This window comes from Pteropus medius, unplaced genomic scaffold, assembly GCF_902729225.1.
Source record: "Pteropus medius unplaced genomic scaffold, Ma_sr-lr_union100, whole genome shotgun sequence".
NCBI classification, from domain to species: domain Eukaryota; kingdom Metazoa; phylum Chordata; class Mammalia; order Chiroptera; family Pteropodidae; genus Pteropus; species Pteropus medius.
Window position 1 is genome coordinate 6,310,869 of NW_024344240.1, and position 12,719 is coordinate 6,323,587.

Below are 12,719 nucleotides of genomic sequence, written 5' to 3' on the forward strand. Positions count from 1 at the left end.
ACTTATAGCCACGATCAAAGGACATTTCTCAAAGAAAATTCATCTAGATCCACCATCCCTTTGATCTGGGAATGAAGGGGTGATGTCTCTGTTGAAACCTCACTCTCTCGGGAAAATGTGAAGGGAGAGCAGAAGCCCACAGGGGCTCTTATTTGTTGACTCAGGGTTCGGACACTAGAGGACCAGGGGCCACAATGTCAGGGCTTTATGACTTCTTATTTTGTAATGTCTATTTCTCAATGAAAAGAATCCCTAAAGTGGAAAGGGCCTTATATTCACCTTTAGAGAGAGCAAGAAAGTAGGAGCTGAGGAGAATCCTGTCTTGGAGGACAAAAAGCCCAAAGGAAAGCATCTTTGGGACCCTCAGCAAAGAGGAAAGGAGAGTTCGGGGAGCTGGCCCGGGCTAAAGATACAGGAGAGTAGAAAGTGTCCCCGCGTCATGGCTTGAGGGCTCTTGATTGCCTCTTGGAGAGGGGGAAACCATATCGCACTTGGTGAGGCCCCACCTAACACCTGGAATACCCTATAGGACGCCCAGTATCTCTTACCTGTAAGTATCCTTAACTACATTTTCTGAGATATGGAAAATAAAGTCTTTTTTTGAGTATCTGTTCTGTGTCAGACACTGTGTCAAATATCTTCACACACAGTAACTCATTCACTCCTGAGTGTAGCCTCCTGAGGTGGATGGCCGTATCGTCTGTCTACTGATGAGGTTTAACTAATGACATCCAGCAACAACAACTGTCACTTCTGTGCTCCGTGGACAGTGATGGAGAGTCCCACAGAGCCCACAGGTCACTGCGGGTGAGCCCCCTGCCCAACACACTCATGGGCTGCCCCCACGTCTCGTCCGCATGGGGCGCTCTTGGCTGGCACTCTTCTGCTGTCTAGGAGATGAAATCGAATTTCCTCACCCAAGGACCCATCATTCTTCATGAGAACATCTTAGCGTAGCTAAAGTCCATTCCTTCTCAGCACTACTAAGATTCTCTCTCTCTTCTCTTAAAGTCCCGGCCAGTGTTTTGTTTTTTTCCATTTTTGTGGGGGTCAGTGGTGGAGGCAGCCCCTCCTCACTGGCTTTGTCCCAGTACAGCTGCCTCTCTGTTGCATGCCTTGGAGGCTTTTTTCCTTTCTCTCAAAGTACCAACCCCCTTGATGCTAAGAGATCTTAAGATGGAAACTTTTAAATCTGTGAAAACCATCCCAGTACAGAGCATTCATGATACAGACTCAAAAAGAAATGCACCACGTTCTAAGCTTTTAGTTGGCTGATAACAGTAATTCTAGTATTTTCTTTATAATGTCCTAGAATTTAAGAAGAAAAAAGTTAAATCTTCGGAATCATACAAACTTCATTGCCATAAAATAAAGATCTGCCTGTCTGTCACTGATCAGAGTAAAACCCAGGCTCTATTCTTTCTCTGGGGCCTGGGGATCCACAAGGTACCTTCTTGTAAGGTTTTTGTCTCTGTTGACTATTTGCTTGTCCCTTGGCCTCTGCTACAGCCCAGGAAGGAAAGCAACACAACCGGATGGGGATGGTAGTTCTGGCAAGTCCACGTTCTGAAAGCAAAATCTTCCCTAAGGACTTGAATTGTGCACCAGTATGAGTTGGCAGGAGGAAGGCCTTAGGCCCCTTTCCCAGGGACTGCTCGGGTCTTCTGCCCACCTGCTGTGCCGTGGGCCGCAAGTTCCTTGTGCACATCTCCTGCAGTCGTGTCCCCACTATCCGCACTGTTTCGTGCCTCACAGGCAGAGCTTCGTGGATTGCTGCTGCGTGTTCTACGTAGATTCCCAGCGCAGACCAGAGCCGTTGTCCAGTCAGACGGTCAACTCTGTCCTGAACTCTTAGGTTCTGCTTCAGAATCACCATTTCCTTAGACAGCTTCACTTTCTGTTCATTTCTATCACCAGGAAAGGTATTCGGCTTTCTCTTTCTGTGCGAAGGGGAAAAGGACTTCGTTTCATCTTGTAAGTATCACCATCGCTAAGATGAGGCCTGGAGAACAGTAAAACATGGCTGACCTGGGACTGCTGGATAGGGCACAGGCACCTGGTTTGCAGCCATGAGTCTGGCTTAGAGCTGCACAGGGCAGAAGTTGGATCGAAAGAGGAGAGGGAGGTACCCATTTCCAGGTAAGAAGGGGAAAGAATTCCCAGTCATCACCATGCTTGTCTGTCAATCAGTTGTTCAAATTCTTGTATTATGGTGCATTACCACATAATTCTCTTGAGCCTAAACCTTTTAGGAGAAATTATTCTACAACTCTCTGCTGTGTATTTTACATTTCAGAACATTTTCTGTTTTCTGCTGTCACTGGTGTTTTGTTTCATTTTTAGTTGCTGGATAGTTTTAATATTTCCAAGGCAAAGATAGCAACTAACACAATGGGGCAAATTGTTGGCAGATACGTTATACCTCAGATATCATTATTTAAGTTGGACAATAAGTTGCTTGAATTCAGGAAACCTTTTAAGCCTCAAACCTAAGAGAAGTGTTTATGTGAAAAAAATAACGCAAAAAAACTAGGATAAATTATAACCTGGATAAATTGTTATCAGAGCTTTTAAGCTCTCTACCAACTAAATCTTAGTGAAATTTAAAAACAAGAACAAATAACAATCTTATCTGGAAGATGACTTCTTAACACAAGACTGTACCCCTTAATCCTAGGTATGATGGAAAGAATTGCTTCAAGGGCCTATCTTAATATGTCTTTGTGGTCAGAGAGTCAGAGAGGACAAGAAGTGTCATTCAAATTATGTAGTCCCCTCTTATTTACCAGGTATGTGTTCTAAGGCCCTCAGTGGGTGCCTGAAACTGCAGATAGTACTGAACTCTATATATGCTATGTTTTTTTCCCATACAGACATACCTATAATAAAGTTTAGTTTATAAATTAGGCACAGAGAGATTAACGACAATAACTAATAATAAAATAGAACAAATATAACAACATACATAACGAAAAGCTATGTGAATGTGGGCTCTCTCTCTCCAATAATTTTATATTTTTCAGTCCAAACCTATTCCTGAATCTGTGTAACCACCCTCACTTGCAGTAAATGATTTGGTGTCCCTCATTTCAGGGGACCCCTTGCTGAAGCCTTCATACAAGCTCAATATTTTCTGACTCAACAAGCTGCTGTCAATCAAAGCATGTTTTCTGTTCATCCACAAATTTAATGCCTTTTCCATCTTAACTGGGAACTTATCACGCACTGCAGTTGTAACGTTTGAGATGCCGCAACAAAACTAGATCAGATTTCTTTTTCCTTCTTCACAATTTCACGGATAGAATATTTATTCTTACTGTAGATCCTAGCAATGTCAGCATATGAATTTTTTCACTTAAAGAAGCACTTTATAGCTTCTCTTTGGCATATCTGAATTGCCAGCATCACTACTCTTGTGCTTTGGGAGCCATTAGTAAATAAATAAGGGTGACTTGGACACAAGCACTGCAGTACCTGGACAGTAGATCTAACTACCGAGACAGCTACCAAGGGTGGGGAGCATCTACAGCCTGGAGATGCTGGACAAAGGGATGATTCATGTTCAGAGCTTGATGGGACAAGATAACCAAGATTTTATCACACTTACTCAGAACCATGGGCAATTAAATAGTTTATTTCTGGAATTTTTCATGTAGTAGTTTCAGACCGCAGTTGACTGTGGAAAACTAAAACCAAGGAAAGCAAAACCATGGATAAAAGGGGTGGGGGGTACTGTAATAAACGAAGTGGGTTTTTTTCCTGACCTATTTTATATGCCAAGTATATAGGAAATTTAATGGGGGAGTAACTTTTTGCCATTTATATTGTAAGCAAACGGCTACTTTGGTTATTTGCAATTGGAAGGTGCCAACTACTTCAGCTATATTTTTTTCTTTTTATGACATATTTTGAAAAATCACTCAGATTCAAAACAATATATATTAATCATTTGGTTTTTTTCACTTGAGTTGTTTTAGACCTTAATCAAGCTCAGTTTTCCCCTTTTACTGTTTATTCTTAATAAAGGTATAAATTTATGAATAACAATATGATATTAAAATAAGCACAAGCTTATTAAGCAAGAGAACTTTATATAAGTGTTGAGTTGAAGTTAAAAACCACAATATTAACTTATAGCTTTACAGTTTCTGGAACTGACGCTTGGAATTGAGATCCGCTGTCTTATAAGGTTTAAGTTGTTTTGTAACTTTTTAAAAGTGACTATGTTATTACACTTTTTTGTAAATTTGTATGTCTGATAAAATATTTTTTATACGTTAGTTTTGGACTAAATTTTTGAAAATAGAAGTAGGTATTTTATAAACAGAAAGATACTAGGCTGAAGTCCTAAATGAAACCAAGTTATTTCCATTTGATTACTCAAGTCATTTGAGATTATGAGTGCTTTCTTGGAGCAGGGGTATGCTCCCGTTTCATTTTTTTGCCCCTTCAGTTTTGAAGTAGGATTTAAAATAATGCGTTTGAGGCGAAAGGGTGGTTCATTTATGTGAGGGGACACTAGGTGGCGCTATCACCCGAGGGACTTGAATATCAAGAGTCTTTTTAAGCCTATTGTCGGGGGTTGTTTTGTTATTTTGTGTTTGACAGAAGTTGGATAAAAATATTCTCTTCAATTTGTGTTCTTGATGAAGTTTTAAGTTTATGAATAAGAATTTACAATGAAAACAGACATGAACTTCTTAAATAATGTAACTCTAAAGTGTGAGGTAAAGGTAAATGACAAGATGGCAACCCTTTATGGCTTCATGGTACCAAGAACAGACTGGTTTACCTTTTTTTGTTGTGGTTGTTGTTATTAAATTTTATTTTTAAAAGTTTTAGATTTACAGAAAAATTTCAAGGATAGTACAACGAGTTCCTTTATGTCTTACATCCACTTTCCTCTATTATTAACATCCTACATTAGCATGGTACGTTTGTCATAACTAATGAACTATGACTGATATGTTATTATTAACTAAAGACTTCACTTTATTTCTTTAGTTTTTACCTAAGGTCCTTTTTCTTTTCCATGATTCTATTTAGATTACCACACTACATTTAGGCATCACATCTCCTTAGGCTGCTCTTGGCTGTGGCAGTTTCTCAGACTGTCTCTGTTTTTGAACTTGATGGTTTTGAGACTTACTGGTTGTGTGTATCATAAGATGCCTCCCCATTGGAATGTGTCTGATGTTTTTCTAATGAGTAGACTGGGGTTATGGATTTTGGGGAAGAACACTACAGAGGTAAAGTGCTATTTCATCATATCATATCAATGGTATATGCGACCAACATGGCGTCACTGCTGATGGTGACTTGGATCACCCAGCTGACGTAGTGTTTGTCAGGTTTCTCCACTGTGAAGTTCCTTTCCTCTCTTTCCATACTGTACTCTTTGGAAGAAAGTCACTGCACAGTAAACACTTAAGGAGTGGGATGTTATGCTTCACCTCTTTGAAGGCAAAGTATCCAATAAACTATCTGGAATTATTGGGAAAATTTTCTCTTCTCCATTTATTTATTTATTGAACTATTTATTTACATCAGTGTGGATTAATGAATATTTATTTCATACTCTGGGTTATAACCCAATACTATTTTATTTATTTTGTTACTCAAATTGCTCCAGCTTTGGCCTTTAGGAGCTCTTTCAGTTGGCTCCTATGTCACTTTGACATGCCCCCATCAATATGGGTTTTTTTTTTGAGAAACTTATTTACTTCTTAATACATTTTGTTCAGTCTACAAATAAGATTTAGCAATTGGAAGGTGCCAGCATTTTTTCAATTTATTAAAGTAATATGTAATAATGAAAATTGAAAAAATAGATGAAAAATCCCCATTTAATTTTTGATTTTAATTATTTGATTTTAATTCAAATTAAAATGTTCTCTTGAAGTATTTTATTTATTTCTTTTTTCATTTTTATTTATGTCAAACTTTTGGACATTTCTTATTTTAAAAAACAGGTCTAATTATTCTTTGTAAATAATTTCATATTGTGTTTATTTCTATTTAACATTACACCATGGACATTTTCCCAATTTATTATACATATATCTCTCTCTTAAAATGTCCTACATAGCTCAATTAACCTTTCTTTTATAATTGACTAAAATCGGTCCATAAATACCTTCAGTGCATTGCATAATTCTGGACGCATAGCAGTTCTTTAATACATAGTGACTGAATAAATTAGCTAATTAGAGAGTTTCAATATTTTTTAATTATAGTGATGAAATTAATACATTTGAGCTTACAAGTTATTTAAGCATTTTTACATTATTTCACATATTTAAGATTTGCAGATGTTGCCTGGGTCCAATAATAGCATCATTATTTTTAAAGCTTTTGATTCATAATGATTTTACAAAATTGGGCAAATTATATAAGGCTAACCCACAGAAAGAGAAAGATATTTTCTGGAAGATGCAAATAAGCAAGGTGGCACTGGTTGAAATCTAAGCAAAATGAGTTCGTTATTGAGAAATAAGACTTTTCATAGAAATGATCTGAGTAGGGCCCTTCTCAGTACACCTTCTCACTGCTGTGCTGAGACTTGGAGAATTATGCAGCCAGTTTAATTCAATTTAGTTCAAGAAAGGACAGGAGGAGAGGAATCCACATCCTGGGCAGTTCTTGTCACTAACTCTCAAGAGCTCTTCTGAGCAGAACAGTGAGAATCTTTCACATTTTTTCCCAATGTCTCTGCTTAATTTCACTACTGTGCTACCCAAAATGTTCATTAAAAAGTTAACACAGATGCCTGAAAACACAAGAAGCTAAACTCCTGTATTTGATAGGAGGTGATATATTAAAAGAAAAAAGATTTCTTCTGTTGTTTTAAAAAGTTTTAAAACAATTTTTCTCCCAAAGGAAAAAGTTTAGTTTTGCATTACATGGTGTAATAACGTGGGAGTTTCTTTGTGGCGGGTTCAGATTCACATTTTGAGCCTTACTCACGTTGCTGAATGTCGGTTTGGGTATGTGTCTGAGGGGTAGTCATCACTCCCAAGTTCCCTGCGAGGAACCTGAGTTTTCACTTCTTCTTCCGCCTTGGGCTCACGTCAACTCCCAGAGAGAGGGCCCTAATTTTTCAATCCCCAGCTCTTGTTCCAGAAGTTTGTATATATGTGAATTTATTCCTTAAAGGAATCCTTATTTATATTATTGATTAGTAAGAAGAAAAATATTTATTCTATTCAACTTTTGGAGTGAGAGTTTTAACCCGATTTTTAAGTTTTTCATACACTCTTTTTCTTTATTTTCTACCATAGATTGAGCAACTATTTGGAATATGGTCTCATTTTTTTTTTTTTTTTTTAAGCTGTCGGCAGATAGGAAGCTGATATTCAGAAAGCTAATCGATAACATAAATCACTGAGGAGTGTGTGTGCGGGGTGCGGGTGATGGTTATGTCCAGTTCTTGTTTAGAACGAAATGCATTCCAACTAGTCTAGCACCAGCACAGTGCCTCGCACACTGCAGGCGACTGATACATCTTAGTCGACTGGATAAATAGATGAGTATCTGGTATTTTCTTGTTCATTTCCCAGAGTTGAGAATAATTTACCTATTTCCATTCCATGAGTTCTGGTTTCTTTAGGAACAGGGAATCATTTTTAATGACAACATCAACAAAATAGCACAATCTCTGAGGATTGAGGCAAGAAACATTAGAAAAGTGTTCTGTCTCCTGGAATAATTTTATGTGGAAAAAAGAAAAAAGCTTGGCATACTTACATATCCCTTGAAATAATAATACAGCGGAAGGTGATCGCTCCTGATTATTGGTACCTGCTTATGCATACGAGCATGTACACAGGATTGTGGCTGAAAGAATATGTGCTCATCGCGTTTTCCCATCATAAGAATCACAGACCACTCTGTGGTTGTTGCCAGAGCTACAGAGCCCCATCCAGTTTCAACTTTCCCTCTGGCGCTAACTGGTCGCCTTAAGAAGGTGACTGTGGCCCAGTGGTGCAGGTTCAGTGAGATACTTGCTCAGGGTGCCTGCCAAGTATGGGAAGCAGTGCTGCTCCTCACCTCTGAGGTCCCTCCTCTCCCCTCTGGTCCTTTTCTCTCCTCTCTGGCTGAAAATGGTCCTTATCTTAAGCCCCTGCCCAGCACCAAGTTGGAGGCCATGCCTTGTATGTGACTTCAAGCACTGTATTTCCATCTCAGTAAACTTGGCTTCCTGTTTGGGCAGTGATTTTGGTGACAGCTGTTCTCACTTACTATGACCAACATAGTCCATCGTAGACTGGGATGCATTTTTTAAATCATTTTCTTAGTTGATACTCAAGAGCCCTGTGCACCCAGCAGAGTAGGTCTTGAGCGTTTGAACCAGGACTCTGAGTGCTTCCAGAGCATATCGCCTGTTGGCCAGGCCCATGAGGTGCAAAGCAGCTGCAAAAGGGGCCGAGGGGGTGAATGGCTCCAACGTTAGCTTTAGGAAAGCAAGGACATCGTACCTGTGCTCCACGTGTTGGTGGTCTGGTTGTCTCCTTAAGTCATGTTCTCTGTTTCCCAAGAGACTGAGTGTTATCACTAAATTGCATCCACCTCCCCACCCCCGCAATGCACACGTTGAAGTCTTAACCCCCAGTAACTCAGAATGTGAGGTAGGGTCTTTACAGAGGTAATTAAGTTAAGATGAGGTCATGAGGGTGGGCCCTAATCTCATGACTGGCGTCCTTATAAGAAGAGGAAATTGGACACAGACACACACAGAGGGAAAACACCATGAGGACACTGGGAGAAGGTGCCATCCACATATCAGGGAGACACCTTCAGACCCACCGACCCTGCCCATACCTTGATCTTAGACATCTGGCCTCCACATAAATAAGTTTATGTGAGAAATAAATTTCTGTTGTTGAGGCCACCAGCCTCTTTTAACTGTTAGCAAACTTCTTTCTCCCACATCACTTCCTAGAAATAGCTGAAGTTTAGGGGGATCTTCTGGGTGCTGGGGATGGGACACCAGCGGGTGAGGTTCCTGCCCCCTTGGGGAGCTTATTCTCCTCTCATGGTAAAACCCTTCCTTGCTGTGACCTGTTTTTATCCTCTTCCACATCGCTACCTTGACACTGTGTCTTAATAGTGGATTTTGTTTTGTTTTGTTTTTTCTGTATTCTGATGATGGTCCCTCCTAGGGTTAGCCAATTGCTAGAGACAGTAAATGACTCTCCTGCTGAGTGTGCCTTTCATATGCGAACCACTGGTCCTGAGCCCACACCCCAGCACCTACTCTGCCCCCTCTCACACTCAGGGCCACTGTTTCCCCAGCCCTAATCACCCAAGGGCCAAGTACCAGACAAGGAGGGGCACTCCGCACCCCGGAGCCCATGACGTGATTCACAGGGCCAGTCCTAACCCTGCTCACCCGCCTTGCCTTTCCCTTCCTGCAGAAACCACAGCGAAAGGGCCCGCATTCTCCCCTCACACCTCTGTCCTGACCCCTGCGCTTCCACTGGCCCTGCTTGGCGTGCTGTGCTCCCGTCTCTTGAGATTGTAACAAACTATCCTTCCAATAACAGCGGTCTCCTCAACTGTTGGCCTCACGATATCTGAGTAATAGTAAAATCTACGTTTTAAAACACACTGCTGCCCAGCCTCATCCTCTGGACTCTGGATGACACGCCATCTTAGCTCTCCTAGTCTCTGCCTTAGCGACGCTCCTTGGTCTTTTTTGCTGTCCCAGCTTTCTTTTTCCTGAGCATAGATCTTCCTTATTTTTCTAGGTTCCATAATTTTCTCTTTTATCGCTCACTCCTATAATTTCACTTGTCTGCTGCATTAATTTGCTATGGAGGCTGTAATGAAGCACCACAGACTAGGCAGTTCATACAACAGAAATTCATCGTCTTATAGTTCTGGAAGCTAGATGTTCGAGATCAGGGTGTCGGCAGAGTTGGTCTCTTCTGAGGTCTGCGAGGGAAGGGCTGGTCCAGGCCTCCATCGTGGCTTGTAGATGGTCGCCTTCTCCCTGGGTGTCCTCGTACTCTTCCCCGTATGTGTGTTCTGCCTTTCCCCATGCTGTTCTTTTCATAAGGGTGCCAGTTACATTATTAGGAGCCTACCCACAGTGTCATCTTAGCTTAACTAGTTACATCTGTATCAACAACTCTATTTAAAAATAAGGTCACATCTGATATACTGAAAGTTAGGACTTCAACACACCAATTTGGGAGGACACAATTCAACCCATAACAACTGCCAACTCTAAAATCGAATTCTCTAGTCGAATTTCTTAGGGTTATAATTTGAATACTTAAATCAATATCACAAATACGGAGCTTGTTTCACACACACATGTAAAGGCCACACACACACACACACACACACACACACACACACACACGATTTCTGCACCCCAGCCCAAATCCAGAGAAACCCATTCTCGCTGTGCAGTCTGTGGCTAGTGTCTCCCACAGCAGGCCCGAGTGCAGTTTGGGAGTTTCTCTTCCCTCCGTCGGATGGCCATTCTAGCTTCTTGTTGGTTTTCCTGTCCGTCACAATCGGACATCATTATGTGCTTTGCGGACATTGCGTTTTATCTAACATCTTGATCAACAAACATCTTAATTTCACGTCTTTATTTTACAAACATATTGGCTTAACTATGTGCACGGCTCACAATGAGATATCACTGCCTTTCTTCCTCGTAACAACTCTAGGAGGTGAGTGCTAGTTTCAGCCCCGCTTTGTAGCTGGGCCGGGTAAGCAGGACCGGGTAGGGAGCCAGGCGGGCTTCCCAGTCCACGGGGCAGGGCTCTGCGCCGGGCTCCCGCAGGTGAGACTCTCACATGTGGCGGGGCTGCCGCCGGCATGGCCTAGTGAAGTCTGCACTCCTCCCCTGGAACCCGCGTTTTCTCCAGGAGGTGGCCTCCCCCTGCTTCACAGGGATCCCCTGTTGCTGGCACCTGTGCATCTATCTGGTGGGTCTCAAAGGGTGGCCCAGGGCCAGGAAGGCCAACGCCCATTTTCCAGTCCTTGCTCAGACTTACTACCCTGGAACCAGACTCTCTGGGGGCGGGGGGAGGGGGAGGACGAGAAGGGCGGTGATCTGTTATAACCAGCCTTGCAGACGATTCTGGTGCGCGGGCAGCTTGAGAAGCGCAGCCCTACCGCTATCGGTCTAGGCGGCTCTGTCCTTCTATGCTTCCCGTACTCTCTGCCCCGGCTTCCTGCCTTGTTGCGTCCTTTCTCCAAAACCTCTCCCCACAGTCTCTTTTTTGGCTGCCAGCGCCCTGTCTCCCTTCAAAGCCAATCCCTAATGTCACTTACTCATGAAATCTTGTTTCTTTACCTCTGTGCCCGTTCTTGTAATCAGCTCTGTTATCTCACCTCAGAATGATCTTCTTCACGTTTTTTCCTTTTCTTGCTCTACCCACATAACCTCTGTACTTGTCCCTTTAAAGCAGGCAATTTGAGACAAAACGTTCATGTCCCTCACACATCTAGCATAGTTCCTGTATTCAGGGAAGTGTTCAACGAAGCACTGTATTGAATGACTACTATTAACCCACAGAGCATCTCATTTAAAGTTGAGTATATGGACAAAAGAGATTGATAGCCCACTTTGAAAAAAAAGTCTTACAAAAAGGATTCAAAATATAATTCTTTGACAGACAGGTGTTTTTAAATGATTTCATTTATCTCTGCCTGTGGTGTGGCTTCCACGGACCGCCCAGATTCCCCCGTTTGACATGCCCCCAATCCTTCCATGCACTCCCTACTGCCCATATCAAAGGGACTTTTCAAAGTAGTTCAGATTTGAGCATCTGCCCTCAAGCATTCAGAATTGAATGTAATGCTCCCTCACGGTCTGACTTTCGTGTTACAAAAGAGCATCTCTTTTTGCTTGTGGCCTTTTTGAGCTGCTAATGCAGCCTACTACTGTATCCCTTAACTATTTTAGCAGGCACAGCATGCTGGCAGCTCTTGTGGTCAGCTAAAACCACAAGATACCTTTCCCAACTTGAACTGCTCAGTATCACACCTTTCTCAGGTGTACCTGATCAGAGGTTATATTAATGACTCTGTTGTTTTAAAGAGGCACATTAATATTTTGTATCTTGGAATATGCTGCATAATATGGGTTTCAAGTAACCACAATCCCGATGTCCTCTGTTTGAATCAGATACACCACTGACATGAAAAGTTCTTGCACATTCTTCTAGTTCTTTGGGTCCATCCCCTAATCCACAATTCCAAAGTCCACAAAACTCTGAAAACCATTTTAGAACTCATTTGGTGGCAAAATCTGAACTGAAGCTATTTATAAGCTAATTCATCCCACTTAGTATGAGTTTAGGCATTTTTCTGCGGAAATGTTTTATTTGACTTTTAAAGGTTTTTTTCCTCCAGTGTTCACTAAGGTTTTACTGCCAAATTATTCAGTATATTCCTTATATTAACCTTTTAAGTTAAAAAAAAAAAATGCAAAAACACAAACCTGAAATCAAAAACTCATCTGATCCTAAGGGTAGCATTGAGGGATGAAGGATTTGTTGTTCAAGCCTAGCATAGTATAATAATAATAAAAAAAAATCACGGATTCTTTTCTAGTTCTGTGACATGGCACCTACTTTTGGTGCTGTAAATAAAGCCACCTTTGATTCTAGAAGTTCTGGGTTAACATTGTACATTGGCCAATCCAGATTATTTCTGACTAACACCTTTCCTAGGACCTAGAGATGAAGGCCATT